Source organism: Apostichopus japonicus, chromosome 13 (assembly GCF_037975245.1).
Source record: "Apostichopus japonicus isolate 1M-3 chromosome 13, ASM3797524v1, whole genome shotgun sequence".
Lineage (NCBI taxonomy): Eukaryota > Metazoa > Echinodermata > Holothuroidea > Aspidochirotida > Stichopodidae > Apostichopus > Apostichopus japonicus.
In genome coordinates, this window is record NC_092573.1 from 18908321 (window position 1) to 18926636 (window position 18316).

At 34.6% G+C, this 18316-nt stretch overlaps 1 protein-coding gene across 2 annotated transcripts in view; it reads left to right on the forward strand.

Moving 5' to 3' along the window:
* Window positions 1-18316, forward strand: part of LOC139978389 (multiple C2 and transmembrane domain-containing protein 1-like) — a 143437-nt gene that overhangs the window by 4182 nt on the left and 120939 nt on the right. The window contains exon 2 of one of the 2 annotated variants that reach the window (XM_071988591.1): window positions 17819-17985. The exons of the other annotated variant lie outside the window; for it this stretch is intronic. The gene's annotated coding sequence lies outside the window, so the exon portion shown is untranslated. The remainder of the gene's footprint in view (window positions 1-17818; window positions 17986-18316) is intronic. 2 annotated transcript variants of the gene reach the window in all.

Below are 18316 nucleotides of genomic sequence, written 5' to 3' on the forward strand. Positions count from 1 at the left end.
CGGTTGGTCGCACTTGGTCGTTTATGTGTATGATGCATGGATGGTTCGCTGAAATGGATCCTTAAAGTTATCATTTTTTTGTCAACCCAAGCATAATACGTTGTCTCTCAGTATAGTCATGAAAGCGTATCATTATTTGTCATGTTTCTTCTCAGCCCCTTGTCATGGTCTAAAATGAGACAAAGAAGTAAATCCAAGCCAGGTCGTAAAACGTCTTGAATTTGTCTAGTAAAGTTTGACAAATATAGTGCTAATAAAGTACCGTATGTATGCAGTAACTTGTTTTTTGTTTTTCGTCTTTGATATTCCTTTGTGTCTGTCTGTTTCATTTTCATGTATGGGAAGGATGGAAAGCATATGAAGCACTTAAGTGTGTCTTGTAATAAATGGTCTGAATTAGTTAAAGCCAATGGAAATTTATGCAATCTTTATATCTTCCAAATATATACTTATATAACTATAATGTATTTATAAAGTTCAACAATTCTATGAAACATGATGAGGCGCTATTACACTAAAAATTCAAAAACTAAATAATACAAAAGAAGAAGGTAACAATAAAACTGAAAACTAAACCTTGCCATTAAAATTTAGCTAAAATACAATATTTGATTCACAAGTTATCAAAAAGCACAAACCCTGCAGGTAAACCCCCCACCCCATTCCAAAAGAAATAAAAATAGATAACTACAGTAAATAGTGAATAAACTAATCATTCAGAAATAATTTATGTAAAGTGTTGCAAATTCCCTTTATTATCTTTTAACTTTCTTATTTTTACACTAATATTTATATTTTAATATTTTCTTTTACTCCTGGCCTGTAGATACTTTTATGTTTGTAGTGGCGATAACTATATGAAATAAATTTAAGACAAAATAACCAAAGGATTCTCAAATAAAATATACCAGGTAACCCCCCCCCCCCCCTCCAAAAGAAATAAAATAGATAACTAAATAGTGAATGAATTAATCATTCAGAAATTAATTTATGTAAAGTGTTGCAAATTCTTGTAACTTACAGTAACCCATTATCTTTTTAGTTCCTTTATTTTACACTAATATTTATATTTTTATTTTTATTAATCTTTGACACTCTTGTCTATAGATACTTTTATGTTTGTACTGGCGATAACTAAATGAAATGAAACAAAGACAAAATAACCAAAGGATTCTAAAATAAGATATACCTCATATATACTCATCAAGCAAGCCACGTTATAGACATGCTTCTTCTCAGCCCCTTCTTTTAAGCACTGACCTGAAGCTAAATTGAAATTAACCGATATCTAATTTAGTTTGTAACATTGTACTCGTATTTTGCCATTTGGGTTTGATAGTAGACGGTCTGCATGATTAGATGTGGTTATAATTAATGTACAGTACATTGTTGTTGTTTTCTTTAACGCTTTGTTATGTTTGTTCGTTTGCTCTTCGTTACCATGCATTGAAGATTGGGAAGTTAATGCCGCAGTAAAGCATATCCAAATGAATCTTAAAATTTAACTATGTTTTTTGAACTTTGATTATGGGTGACCAATACTTTGCAGTACTGATTTAATTAACCTTTTAACCATCCATCAGCATACTGTAGATCCTCTTTATCTCTCCAGTCTCCCCCTCATCTCCCTCCCCGATGCCATAACTTAACGCCTTGTTAACCAAATATTTCTGTATCACATACTAGCTATAATTGCCCAGGTCATGAATTTTGCTCTCAATATAACACCATCAAATAAATTGACAATTTCATGCCATTATTGCTTTTCGTAAACAAAATTTTTTTTTTTTTTTCAAGTATCAAGGAAAAAGCTGGAAGCCTTCGTGATCTCCCTGAGGAAAGTAGGATCTGAACAGTTTGTAAATCAATGTATAAATAGCAGTGAAAAAATTAAAGCACTAAACTAGACAGCCCAGTAAATGGTATATCCAAATAATTATTGTGTGAACTCGATGATGAAAGAGAGTGTACACACGTATGCACTGTACCCACAGATCAATCGGAGCTGCCTTTAGGCAAGATGCAATTAGTCTACTCTGGGAGGTTCCTGTCTAATTCAATGGAAACTGGTTGTTTGCCAATTTTTTTCTCTGTATGTTTCTTTCAGAATAAGGCTCTACTTTATGCTAGAGTATAAGCATACAGTTCCTTCAGTGTTCCACAGTAATGTCACTTTTAAGAAACTTTGCATTATAGTCTTCACTAATGCTACATTTGTATAGTGCAAAACGCTGCCAAGCATTCTAACGCCCGTTTACAGTAAAGTAGAACAAAGTGCAATTAACTGAAAGCAATAAGAAAAAAGTGTATTTTGATTTTGGACTTGAACAAGTTCGGGCTGTTAATGGAATGCACAGAGGCAGGAAGTTCATTCCAAAGGGTAGGTCCTGCATAATAGAAGCTATGACCGACCGTCGAGATATAGATTGAAACATCCTAAGAGTCAAATAAAAACTTTGCTCAATTTTCTTCTCCAAATTTGTTCAAGTTCTATCTAGGATAATTCAATACTAAATATCAAAGGCACTGCTTTGCTATAACCTTGAGTGGTATTTGGTGCTTCACATTATACAAACTTGATGAAATAATTTTTTATATCATATCCATGAGAAATTCTTATTTCCATGCCAGGGGAATGATTCCATAATATTGAATCTTGTCACCTTCTCTCTCTCTCTTTTCCTGCCTCTGATGTCTGCCTAAAAAGCATCGTAGACATTCTGCTTCATAATATTACATAACACTGAATTCAAACCACCAATGCTGGTATGATGTAACCCTATAGGCAATTCATCCCCAAGGGTTTTAAAGATTTATATTCATAAGTGCTCTCCTTGTCTCTCGGTCTGGTTGTTTTTCGTCCATAGTTTTCTAAAAACAATCCAGTGATTTGTTATCACTATTAAAGTTTCCTAATATCAGTCTGATATGTCATAAATAATGATATATGTATCTTTTTTTGCAAAGGTAATATCTGCAATTCAATTTCTATAGCAGTATAATATAGTGGACATATGTGTAAAACAAAGTGCATCCCAACATGGCATTTAATTCTTGAGCGAAACTTTTAAGTTTGTCCAACCTCTGTTTCATTGACCAAATATGGACATTTCCTCTGTTATGACAGCAGTTTTGTAGTGCACAAGATGTTTGCAGGAATAGGGACTCTGAATTGTAGAAAATTTATTCGGGAAAGTTAGATCATGTATGTCAAAACTTTTTAATGACGATCGTATGCAGGTTAATGTACAGGCTACACGTCACAATAGCTCTGTACATATTCATAAATCAAAGTGACTGGACTACCTAGTCTAACAAATGCATGGATGAAGAAAACGAACAGAATTTGACATTAATTTGCATTGTGGTCTGCAACATTGAATACATTGACATAGTACTTGTCATGAAAATTGAATAAGTTATAAAGTAGATTTGGTAGATGAGGAAGTGCATAAGTAGAATAGAGACAGGTAAGTGTATCCTCCATCATAGATTGCCAAACCAGTAAAGTTTTGGCATTTCATATACTTTATTTCTTACCAAATTAATATATTTGCAGGCAGTTCATTTGAAAGATATAGATATAGTGAGATTTCTATAAAAAAGGCCCAATCCTATTTGATCAGTATAATAGCTTTAAGAGTATTAAAGTAGTAGGCCAAAAAATGGGTGGGGGGGGGAGGGGAGGCAGATGGAGTATTGCATGATGGTAGGAAAATTAAGAAGATTACTTTGTTCCTATCACCTACAGTTTATATCAAAACAAAATGTAATTGTGAACACAAATATTAAGAACAACATCATAGAAATGATGTACCATACTTATTACTACATTGTAGTGTAGTAATTAATTAACACATTCGACTATAAGTCATATTCCAAGAGCTGGATTTGTTGATAAAAAAGGCTAAACCTGATGAAATTATGTAGCTTGGGCGCGAATGTTCGCTATTTTATGTGAGAATTCTTGCACACGTTAAAGTGGATAGAATTTGATCCGTCAAAACCAGAAGATTTTTAATCTGCTCAGTCTTTCTCCATATTAATTTGATCAAACAATTTAAGCAGTTATGTTTTACTTCCTTAATTTCACAAACATTATGGTCATAAATTTTATTGAATCTTATTTATAAATCTCTCAAGTGTGAACTTATATCAGCCTCATTTTTTTGGCAATTTATTTTGTGAAGTATTTTCTTTATCAATCATTTACTGTGTTGATTAGCAAATTCATTAATGATTGCCTTTGGCTCTGCTGGGACATTTTTTAGCTTGCTCCGAACAAAGTAAGGTAAAGTTTGATCTTATATCAGAAAACAATTCAAAAACTTCCCCAACCATTCAAAAGTTTTCCCTGTACTATTCAAAGTGAAAATATGATGATTGGTTGGTTAATGATGGTTGCTAGTACACTGCAGCAGGGAATTCCTTAATATGAGTTAACAAACTGTGTACTTGTGTTGCTAAGATTTTTCACCAAATAGGACTACTTAAAAAGAGCATTAAAACTTAACAATGATTCTATTTGAGTTCTAAAACAAATTGTCACCCCATGCACCTTTCATTCTTTTAACTGATTACTGTGATTTATAAAGATATCGAACATTTCTAAAACTTTTCCTTTAGTCATTGAAGTGAAAGTGAAACAGTCAAAACTATATAATGAACTGCATTGTTGATATGAGGATGGTAATATTTGGGGAACTTATCAACAATAGATCAAGCATGCTGACTTTGTACTTATATTTACTCATACAAACAGTAAGTTTATTTATACTTTTCTTTCTGTATAGTTTCTCAATCTCAGTTCCTTTTTCCGGCATGTTTCCCCTTGCGAAAACTTATATCCTCTTGTTTATTCTGCAAGGATCCTGAAGGACTTCCTTTCTCACGCTTAGTTTACATTTACTTACTTACCTTCCTTTTCTTTTTTTTTTTTTTTTGTGTGTGTAAAGATAAAATAAATTATTTGGAACTTCACTATAAACTAATTGCTTATGTTCATAGTACATTATTAGCGAATGTGATATGACAATCAACTTAATATCTCTTTGATCATAAATAAGAAATATTTCACTTTCAGACTCACCCCTTTTTGTACCATGGGGGCAGCACATTTTTTTCTTACTAGGGGGCTAAGTTGTACTAACACCATCTGGGAAAGAGTCTAAGGGGGGAAGGGTTGTCTCCTCTCCTGTTTTTGACATAATTTGGTAAAATGAATGTTGCTTACAGTAGATGCAGATGGTGCTATAAAATTAGGAGCTTTCGAGAAAAAAAATGTTGAAGCATTTCCCAGTGTTTAGATTGTATCCCATGCATATACTGCATATGCGTGTTATATATTAATTGTACTGTACATTAGGCTTTTTTGTAAATTATTCAGTCTGCCAACAGGTAAGGGGGTTTTGGGTTTGAGGCTCTGCACATCTGGATTATGCTGGGAGAGAGGATAACTATCTACTGTAGACATGCAGCGAGTCTGTACTCTGTACTCACAACTTGTCTTTGTCTGTATATTGGTTCTGGCTGATAAGAATTTGTACTTGTACTCAATGCATACATAAAAAACCGGTTAATAATAATAATAATATTAATAAATGAGACTTATATAGCGCCAAATCAGTAGACAAAAGTCACAGCTCAAGGCACTTTACAAAGAAAGCAAATTAATTTACAAAAGAACAAGTGAAAAGATGGGTCTTTTAAGTAGACTTTTGAATGTAGAAAGTTTAGAGCAAGTTTGAATGTGATCTGGTAACTTGTTCCAGAGATAAGAGTCATCTGGAGTATTCGAAGCTTCTGTAACCATAGGTCTTCAAGCTTGGTATATGGACCCTAGTGCTTCAGCAAGTACCTCTGAATGCGCCTAGAGCTGGCACTCGTTGTTGACGAAATGTTGATAATTATGTCATTCCTGTAATTCTTTCTTTGTCAAATGCTCACACTGCACTTGAACATTGCACTAGTACAATAATTCTGTTAATGTCTTTCGATTTATTTATTTGTTTATTTTTCTCATTTCTGTGAATGTCACAGCTGCTATTTAGTACAGCAGACATGTAATTAGGTTAACTTCTACTGTATTAGCTTCAGTAGCAGCTGCGATGTACAGTAGAAATTCAACATTACCAAATATGTATATATTAAATATACGTTTATTCTGTTAACTTTTACTGTATGAGCTAGCAGCTGTGATGTACAGTTGAAATTCAACATTACCAAATATTGGTAATTATAATAATTGTGCCATATTTTGTTCATTTCTTAAAACCAATTTTAACTTTCGGGCATTTTGCTACTGTAGGTACGATGAATTTCCAACTTTGATCGTTATGACGATAAATTACAATAACTCCAACATTTTTTTGCTCCATTCAAGTACTTCGTTTATTCGAAATTAGTTCAAAAGCAAAATAGAAAGTTACAATTGTCAGGTTAAATTAAGGTTTAATGATTGACTGGTCCATGTAATTAATTTTTTATAGATATTTAACTTGCTTACAATTATCCATAGTAACGTGTTTGCTGGTTTGGTACTAGTTCATATGGCAATTAAATTGAATTACTTCATTGCAGTGTTAATTTCAATATAATTACTGCTATTGGGTTGAGTTGACTTTGATTTATCTCCACATTTATACAATGGTAAATAGTTAATATACAAGGAGGTGGAGAGGAGCATTATAGTCAACATGAATATAACCAAACCTTGAGACATTGCTTACGATCATGTGTACGGATGTTGTGTTGTTCATATGGCAATTAAATTGAATAACTTCCTTGCAGTGTTAATTTCAATATAATTACTGCTATTACATTACTTAGAGGAGCATTATAGTCAACATGAATGTTGACACATTGTTTACCATCATGTGTACGGATGTTGTGTTGTTGTGTTGTATGGCAGTTAAATTGAAAAACTTCATTGCATTGTTTTCTTTTTAACATTTGATGGGGAAGAATTAGACCACAAATTCTTCTGACTCAGGAAGCCCTTCGATGAAGGATCATGTCCCTACCAAATCAGCCGGAAGGAATTTAGGATTCAGCCCCAACCTTGGAAGTCCTTGCAATAAGTTATTGGCATTTTGGTTTATATGTACTGTAGTACTAATTTACTTTAGTACCATGCATAAAGCCTTACTTATACCAATGACAAAACAAAAGGGTATTCTTATTCCTTTGTGAAAGAAATCTGTGGTAATGATGACATGCACGAATGATGTCACATGTACATAAAATGTATGCATGCATATTGCATATCTCCAAGCGTTGCAGCTGTATATAGCATACTCACCAAATTTACTTCGCTCTGCGCTTACCTGTCTCCTCACAACCTTAGCACCTCGTGCTCCCATTCTACTTTAAAGGAGTGGTCTCATGAGAAGGAAGGGCAGTGACCAGGGGTTCCGGTTATAGAGGGCGCACAGTGTTATTATGTTACCAGGACTTTATAGGCACGGTAGAACAAGGTGCTAAGGTTGTGAGGAAACAGGTAATTAAGCTCGTCACTCGTAAATATCCAAACCAGTAAGTTTTGGAATGTACATGATGTGTACATATGTATACAGTAGTTACCAAAGTCAATTCAATCAGAACAATCAACTGATTATTCATGATGGAATTAAGCTGCAAATTATTTTAAGTTACATATGTATATTTATTGCAAATAATTGGTCAACACAACAAGTGAAGTATTTGATATACACATACTGTAGGCATCACACAGAAAGGTAAACAAGATTCATTCAAGATGTTGTATAATTAAAAGGATTACAAATTTCAATTTCAAATATATGCATAATATTAACATTATGGATCTGTACATGGATACTATATACTGTGTACAGTTGCATATGTTTAGTGCTTTATGATGGTTACATACAGTAATTTCGCCAAAATCATGTGAATTTCCATACACTAGATCTCATGACAAATATTCCAGTAAATTATTCCAATTAGTGAAAAGCGGTTGTTTTGTGCATAAACTTTATTATTGTAATGATGGTATATAAATCAAACTTAATACTGTAAGTACTAGATTGGTTTCAATTTAAAGCTTTGGCAATGTCTCAAGTACAGCCCAAGGAATTGTTAACTGTTTAATTTTGGTACATTTGTTTAATAATTGATATTGACTGTAATTAACCGATTCCTGTGTAATTGACTAACAAGTATTTGCAGTGTATCAGACTGAATATGTCATCATTAGTATAGGCTAGGCTGGATACAATCTATATATCAATATGTTAGTATCCCACTGCTGTGACATTATCTACTATCTGAGCACTGTATGTTAACTTGATCTGAAGGGTCCATGCCTGTGATTTACTGGAGTGTACTTTTGTTATTTACTGTGTCAGTTCAGTATGTAGGTAGTTTAATAGGCATATATAAAGTATAATCAATGCGTCTCAAAGTTGTTAACCGTTACTTTATTTTTAATCTACATGTGATTAGGAAATAGAAATAGACTGTTTGCAATTATTTAATGCTACTATAAATGTATAAATTAACTGTGCACTGAAGAAGATGTACTGTACATACAGTAATGTTCGTGAGTTTCACATTGGGTTGGTTTCATTTCAATACTTTTATTACATTAGCACAGTCGAAATATCCCACCAGACTAATATATTAGTATAAACCTGTACCCATCATCCCCAAGGCTGCATTTTACAAAATTACTGTGCAAGTGAACCCTGCACTTGCCGTTCGACTCTAAAAGAAGTTCATTTGATGTTTGAGACTCCACTTGTAATTTACATTAGACCCTGTGTTTGGTAGCAGACCCAGAACTTGCTGATCACTGATATAGAAAGTTGACGTTTGTTAACTATATTAAAGAAAAGGCACAAAGCCATGAGCCCTATGGATTGGAGGGTAGCACTGCTGTTAACCTACTACTATTGTTCAAATTATTTTGCTCCAAACTTTAACGGAGGTAAAAGGTCATTATGCCCATCTGGGATCAACCATGAGCAGTTTTGTGTTAAACATCACAAATTTAACACTGAGAGCAGGGTCTGATCCTCATTGGTCTAATTTTAACGGGGGCAGGGGAGGGAGAGGGGTGGTTCCAAATTGTGGGGTCTAATCCGTGATTATACCAACCAGAGGAAATTCAGGCTTCAAAAGGTGCAGTTAGATGGTAATTAGACTGTTCTTAACCAGTTTATGAAAAGAAGGCGAATAGGTATCGTTATGTATTGTTCCATGGTACATTAATTACTATCTAGACACATTGTAGGTCAGTGGGCATACTGGTAATATTTGCTCTGTACTTGTATAACATCCGAAAGGTATGAAACAGCTGTTATGACCACACTGTGACAGCGTAACAGTATTCAATGTTTATCTTGTGGTCATGTTTTTGTATTAACATGGGAGTCATATATGTTGTTGCACACACATCTACCGTACCTGCTATATTATATGTAAAGGGTTGCTATGGTAATGGAAGAAGAGGTTGTGTCATGTATACGTCCCACTAAATGCTTTGACAGCACTGACATTTTGTGTTGCACTGCCTTAGGGTTCTGGATGTTGTTTCTGACTAAAATATTCAACATATTAATGGTTCCATGTACAAAAATATAATGCAGATACATGTAATGTTGCACATTATGTTGCAGTTTGATAATTTTGCATACATGCATGTACATAGGCATGTTTGCAATGTGACACCAGATCCTAGCATACTGCTCTGATATGCACACAAGTTTGGAACATTTTTCTCTTTGTAGTTACTGTGCAAACTAAACGTACCTAGTTCATAAATTCATAATATATCATGTGTTTTTTAGTTGCAAAAGAACAGAAAGGTTTTCTGTTTCTCGCACAGGTTTGTTCACTTCAAATCATATATATCCTATATACCTCTCAGCAAAACACGGTTGTTCAATCAAACATTTATTCAATTATTATGTAATTCTGTCTTAAATAAACTGATTCTTTATGTTTGACTAATATTGCAAAATTACACAGTCATTACATGGTAACTACCGTTAGTCAAACCTGTACATAATATGATACAACAGTCTCTGATGGTGAAGTTGTCATGACTTTGACACGAACTCCTTATAAATACAGTATATGTAGCAAGGTGAATTTTAAATGAGTACATGTTACAGTATTAAGTTTGTATGTTGTCGACCAGTCATACGGTACATATTTTGATCTACAGTAATTATGCTATACGTATGTGATAAAATGTGCAATTACAACGTCTGTTTAACTTGAATTTACTTAGTTTTACTTAATTAATTAGTTCATTTTCCTGTCTCCTCCCTTTAAGCACTTGCATTCCTCTAGGTCAGTGGTTCACAACCTTCTTAAGCCTCGAACCAGCCAAGATTTTTGACATTCGACTGTGAGCCATCAATCATTACACCCACCTCCCCCTGCCCCCCCCCCCCCCCTCCCCCTGCCTGTCAACTTTATCTTTATCAATGTCACATAGTAGAGAATAATTTTGCTAATACAATAGTTGGCTCTGCTTTCCTTGCCTTAAGTTTGTCCATCTTGGCGTGAAGCTTGATGGGACAATGCAATCTTTAGATTGGAACACAGAACTTTTGCAAACTTTCTCGTACACATATAAGCTACAGTAGATCACATTCATGCAACATAAAATGTACTCTGTGTGTCTTTTGTCGGCAATCGGTGAATGCCAAACTAAAAATTTAAGCTTTTTCTGTAATTTCTGAATGAATCTCGCTACCTAATCGAAAATTCGGCCTTTGCGAGCCAAACGTCGGATCGTGACCCATAGTTTGCAGAATGGTAGCTTTAGGTGACTGTATTTAAACACACAGTACTACAACATAAATCTAGGTAATTATTGTATATGCTGCTGTCATGCAGTACAGTAATAGCTCTAATCAGGGGGCTGCTACTCCCTGCTCTTATTAAAATATGTGATAACACAAGTTAATAATGTTTATTGCACATATTTCTAATCTATGTACACATACTATAGAGTTGTCTTATTTTCAATGTTGTTCTATGCCTGGATATGTTGTAGAGTAAGAACTGCACATAAATTGTGACCGCATTCATAGAGACCGAAGACCTCAGCAAAGTTGTCAGCTACTGTATGATTCATGTAATGTAGTACCATTATGGTACTATACTCTCCATATCGATTTAAATTACTTTCTCAAAATGTCAAGTAGATCAATACTAATTAAGTACAAATTAGCTTGTTTACTCAGTGGATTAAATTACCCATGGTGAAGGTCGATCACCCATTTCAATTAGTCGTTAATTAAAACTTCACTTTTAGATATAATTAACAAACCATATAAATATAGTTTTAATCAGTTTCCACAACTTCAATGAAAAACTACTTGTTCTGATTTCCATCATGTGTATCTTTTCGAAAGTGATAACAAGGTACAGCGTCGTTGATTGAAAGTAAAAATATTCTCTTCGTTGCATGGTTTACAAGTTTTGGTTTCATTCGGAGTAAGTACACACTGTACGCCTATTGATAGTTGACAGCTGTATAGTATTACATCATAGCCCATGCATGTTTAGATCCGTAAAAGCATCTTCAATTGATCGAGTCTGTCCAGCTGAGCGTTAGGTTTGTGTAAATATAATGATTGCTAATTATCTTCAGTCTTACAATAATTTACTTTTCAAGATAACAAATTAGGCATTAGTTTTATCCGCCGCCTTTGTATGCATGAACGGGTTTGAAAGATCAAAGTTATTGTTTTTATAAACTTAAAAGGCCTGTAACTTGGACTGGAGATTGTCAACATCTTAAGACTCGGCAATTAATTCTTTCAAGCCGTACAGTTTGCGTCGTATTGGTCGCAGTCCAGTGATCCAGAAATTTACCATCAAAGGGAAGATAACATCCTCGTAGCGGCGTAATCTTGTCAGATTGGACTATTGTAATCAAACAAGAAACTAAAAAAAAAGGAAGGAACAAAAAAAAGAAGAAACAAAAAAAGCAATAAAAACAAAACAAAGGCATAAACATCCAGAATTGCAAATGAAAACAGTATTACATTACAGATAATTACTTTAAATGTTTGGGACCTAAAAATTTCTGTATAGGTTGATGGATTTGATCTGTTAGTAATGCTGTTAGTAATGGTTACATGATAACTAGTTGTAGAAATATTACATCGTTTCGGGCAAAATGACATGTAAGGTTAACACACAACAAGAAATGAAACTACTATGAAAGCAAGAACTATTTCTTTGTTGAAGTTTGTTCTATATATGTTATTGTCTTAAAAACTTTTGTTTCCATTGTTTGTAGGTTTCAGTTTCAATCAACAAGGGAAACATATAAATCTTGTAAATCTCTGTAAAATCTGAAAGATCAATATTTTGGAAAAGTTCATCATAGCTCAGAATTTCACTAATTTTACACTAATTGTGTGTGAGTGCATTGTTTACAGTACATGTATACAGTATTGTCAATCATGCAGACTGCACAGTATATGTCTTTAGTATATAAACATACACATTTGGCTGAGTTAAATTTCATAAATGATATAAAAAATGATTATTTATTTGTACTCTCAGGAGGTTTTCTCTAGCATAACTATCCTGGATGGCATGGTAATACCTAGCTGTGCTATTGGAAATTTACTCGATTAACACTATTAATTTTGAACGCAAAGGAATACAAAGGTGCAAGACCAAACAGCTTGGCACTTCATCATCCAATGTACATATCACCATAAACAGAAGTGGAATATATATATATATATATATATATATATATATATATATATATATGCAAACATTTAAATCTGAAAAAAAATATCAATATTTCAAAACATGGAAGGCAAAAACATAATCTTTGCTCCATGTTGTAAGTTGACTAAAGAAGCTGCTTTTGTCACTGTGTCTATTGACCTCTCTGTCACTCTAAATTGCCACATCCTTCCCAATAAACACATCACCCAATTCACATTCAATGCTTTGCTGACCAACCTACAATATTTTTCAATGGAATGGGAGAACCAAGAAAATATGGTAAAATCCTGTTGCTCATTAAATTGTTTATAAACTTTTCTTTGACTGTCATGCTTGTTGAGTCTGGTGTTGGGCATATATCATGCAGTCACTGATTGTAACAGTCAGTGCCCAGTCGCCTGATGATCCTCACAAAATTCTCCAGATTTCAAACTTGTCTTCCTACCACTAAACATACCTTATTGTAGCTTCATTAATTGGCCATCTTTATGCCATCGCTGGGCCCTGACTCTCACACACTGAGATTGTGGGTACGGTGTGACGCTTCACAGTATAGTAAATGATATAGTAATTTGAACTTCATTGACTACACTTGATTCTTTGTATGTAGTAAATTCTTTTGTTCAGTTATTGATTTCCAAAGGCCAGTAAACGAAATGTAACAGCTAGGTGACCAAGCCAAACTCACGTAAGCCAAACAAAATAATCGAACGGTATATCTATATACCAGCTCTACGAACGTACATCTGTTAAAAACTGCTAACACCATCAACATTGTTGTAGCTGTGCAAACTAGGTGTTGGAAAACAGACTTTGAATATTTATACCATTTGGAATGTAGCAAAAAAAAATAATATATTCCTGTAGTTTTACTAGCTGATATGTGACAATATCAATAATAATGATGGTGATAGCCATTAAAGTGCAAGTTTCATAGATCTGTGTTAGCATTGACACATTATAGGCCTAATTGTTGAAGTTTTTTGCTATTTGCTATCACAGAACCTAGTTTTCTTGATCCTTTCCAAGTAATTTACATGTTGCTTTGTTTTGTGGAAGAAGGGGAAGGTGGGGGGGGGGGTACATATGGCCACATATCAAAACAATTATTACATACATACAGTAGTAAGGAATAAAATCTAGAGATTCTGCAGTATAATAAAGCTGCATGGACCAGAATACCATGGAATTTATATTCAAAAGCTTCCACCTACATCCATATTGTCATGGTACTTGATCATTTTGATGAATGGCTGGGATTGGGGGATGCTTGGAGGAGGTGGGAATGTAGGGAATCAGAAGATGCAATTTTATTAATTGTTATAAATCTGCTTATTATCCTTGAAAGTAGATTCTTTTACCTATTTTGTTAGTTTGTTCCTGTTTCTACTTTTGCCTGAAATATTAGAAGTCATCGATACAATTAATACAAAGAAAAGAAAAGAAAAGAAAAGCACCAGAAACATGCATGATTTACTGTTAGTATGATGTTAACAAATTATCAATGAATGTCGGTTTGATAAAATGACATGTTCAAGTTTGAAGAAGTAATTGGATGCAAAGTTTGAGGAAAACCAAAACATTTGTTAATATTTTATGAAATCACACCGGTAAGTTGCGCCAAACTCACTTTTTGATACAAAATGTAACAAATTCGAATGTTGTTATCTCAAAGACATTATGAAGGAATTCCCACTACAAAGTGCAGTACATTCAAGTTGACAGTTAATTTGCTTGTTGTGTGCAATTTTGCATAATTTACTATAAGATGCAGCCTTGGATAAAATTAAAATCACTGCTACCTTTTAGTATATTGATCAGAGTGGCTAAAGTTTAACTTTAAGTATTTTGGTTGATTGTTGATCGACAAGTTCAAAGAAACTGGAGTCAGTCTTTTAGAGTTACGGCACAACAAACCTAAAAGTCGTTCACAACTGAACTGAAAGTTTAATGTTCAAAGTACCTGGTGATGAGGGCTTAGGGATTGCATGGGGAAGGTATTCAAATGTGATGAATGATAGAATGACAATGTGCCTCTAAGACTTTATATCCACAGTTCCTTTATGTTTTTGTATAATGTGACCATCACCACATGGTTTGATGAGACTTTATATCCACTCTAAGACTTTATATCCACAGTTCCTTCATGTTTTTTTATATATAATATGTATATAATGTGACCATCACCACATGGTTTGATGAGACTTTATATCCACTCTAAGATTTTATATCCACATTTCCTTTATGTTTTTGTGTGTATAATATGTATATAATGTGACCATCACCACATGGTTTGATGAGACTTTATATCCACTCTAAGACTTTATATCCACAGTTCCTTTATGTTTTTGTATAATGTGACCATCACCACATGGTTTGATGAGACTTTATATCCACTTTAAGACTTTATATCCACAGTTCCTTTATGTTTTTGTATGTATAATATGTATATAATGTGACCATCACCACATGGTTTGATGAGACTTTATATCCACTTTAAGACTTATAAATATTCACAGTTCCTTTATGTTTTTGTATAATGTGACCATCACCACATGGTTTGATGAGACTTCATATCCACTCTAAGACTTTATATCCACAGTTCCTTTATGTTATAATATGTATATAATGTGACCATCACCACATGGTTTGATGAGACTTTATATCCACTCTAAGACTTTATATCCACTGTTCCTTTATGTTTTCGTATAAATAAATAAATGTAAATAATGTGACCGTCACCACATGGTAGATGAGAATGTTATGTTTGACATGGATTCATCACCACATGGTGGATGAGAATGTTATGTTTGACATGGATTCACCACCACATGGTGGATGAGAATGTTATGTTTGACATGGCTTCATCACAACATGGTGGATGAGAATGTTATCTTTGACATGGATTCATAACCACATTGTGGATGAGAATGTTATGTTTGACATGGATTCATCACCACATGGTGGATGAGAATGTTATGTTTGACATGGATTCATCACCACATGGTGGATGAGAATGTTAAGTTTGACATGGATTCATAACCACATTGTGGATGAGAATGTTATGTTTGACATGGATTCACCACCACATGGTGGATGAGAATGTTATGTTTGACATGGCTTCATCACAACATGGTGGATGAGAATGTTATCTTTGACATGGATTCATAACCACATTGTGGATGAGAATGTTATGTTTGACATGGATTCATCACCACATGGTGGATGAGAATGTTATGTTTGACATGGATTCATAACCACATTGTGGATGAGAATGTTATGTTTGACATGGCTTCATCACCACATGGTGGATGAGAATGTGTTTGACATGGATTCATCACCACATGGTGGATGAGAATGTTATGCTTGACATGCATTCATCACCACATGGTGGATGGGAATGTTATCTTTGACATGGCTTCATCACCACAGGGTTGATGAGAATGTTATGCTTGACATGCATTCATCACCTCATGGTGGATGGGAATGTTATGTTTGACATGGCTTCATCACCACATGGTTGATGAGAATGTTATGTTTGACATGCATTCATCACCACATGGTGGATGAGAATGTTATGTTTGACATGCATTCATCACCACATGGTGGATGAGAATGTTATGTTTGACATGGCTTCATCACAACATGGTGTCCAGATGAAAATGTTATGTTTGACATGGATTCATCACCACATGGTGGATGAGAATGTTATGTTTGACATGGATTCACCACCACATGGTGGATGAGAATGTTATGTTTGACATGGCTTCATCACAACATGGTGGATGAGAATGTTATCTTTGACATGGATTCATAACCACATTGTGGATGAGAATGTTATGTTTGACATGGATTCATCACCACATGGTGGATGAGAATGTTATGTTTGACATGGATTCATCACCACATGGTGGATGAGAATGTTAAGTTTGACATGGATTCATAACCACATTGTGGATGAGAATGTTATGTTTGACATGGATTCACCACCACATGGTGGATGAGAATGTTATGTTTGACATGGCTTCATCACAACATGGTGGATGAGAATGTTATCTTTGACATGGATTCATAACCACATTGTGGATGAGAATGTTATGTTTGACATGGATTCATCACCACATGGTGGATGAGAATGTTATGTTTGACATGGATTCATAACCACATTGTGGATGAGAATGTTATGTTTGACATGGCTTCATCACCACATGGTGGATGAGAATGTGTTTGACATGGATTCATCACCACATGGTGGATGAGAATGTTATGCTTGACATGCATTCATCACCACATGGTGGATGGGAATGTTATCTTTGACATGGCTTCATCACCACAGGGTTGATGAGAATGTTATGCTTGACATGCATTCATCACCTCATGGTGGATGGGAATGTTATGTTTGACATGGCTTCATCACCACATGGTTGATGAGAATGTTATGTTTGACATGCATTCATCACCACATGGTGGATGAGAATGTTATGTTTGACATGCATTCATCACCACATGGTGGATGAGAATGTTATGTTTGACATGGCTTCATCACAACATGGTGTCCAGATGAAAATGTTATGTTTGACATGGATTCATCACCACATGGTGGATGAGAATGTTATGTTTGACATGGCTTCATCACCACATGGTGGATGAGAATGTTATGTTTGACATGGATTCATCACCACATGGTGGATGAGAATGTTATGTTTGACATGGATTCATCACCACATGGTGGATGAGAATGTTATGTTTGACATGGCTTCATCACCACATGGTGGATGAGAATGTTATGTTTGACATGGATTCATCACCACATGGTGGATGAGAATGTTATGTTTGACATGGATTCATCACCACATGGTGGATGAGAATGTTATGTTTGACATGGATTCATCACCACATGGTGGATGAGAATGTAATGTTTGACATGGATTCATCACCACATGGTGGATGAGAATGTTATGTTTGACATTGATTCATCACAACATGGTGGATGAGAATGTTATGTTTGACATGGATTCATGACAACATGGTGGATGCCAACTCTTTCTGCACAAAATCAAGCTGCTCTTTCTCTGATTCCATATTCTAGGAGAAGTACCAAACCAAAAGTTCATCGAAAACATCCTTGCAGACAATCTGTAAATTGTATGGTCGCAATTTACACATATCCGAGTTGTATGAGTTTCTAAACTTGTACGGTACTAGAGCTGCAGTTCACACACTCTCAGGAGGAGACTAGCAGAGACAGATCAAAAGGTGAGAACTGGGACTCTGTCCAGGGTGGGTGGGTTGGGGGGGGTGGGGAGGAAATGACAATGTTAGTCGTGATATGGTGCTTTTTGAGTCATAAATTTTATTTTATAAATAAGGACTATAAGTAGGTCTGCTTGTAAGCTTGTGCTAAATAACTACTTTTAATTTTGATTGGTGGAGTTTAAATGTGGGAATGGGGCAGTGCACAACCCTCACATCCCCCAGGATCCATCCTTGCTGTATGTATTAATATCTCCCACATTCTATTTGTAACATGATCAAATAAAGCCCACTTCCCTCATATTCCATCCTGAACTTATGCAAAGATAATATC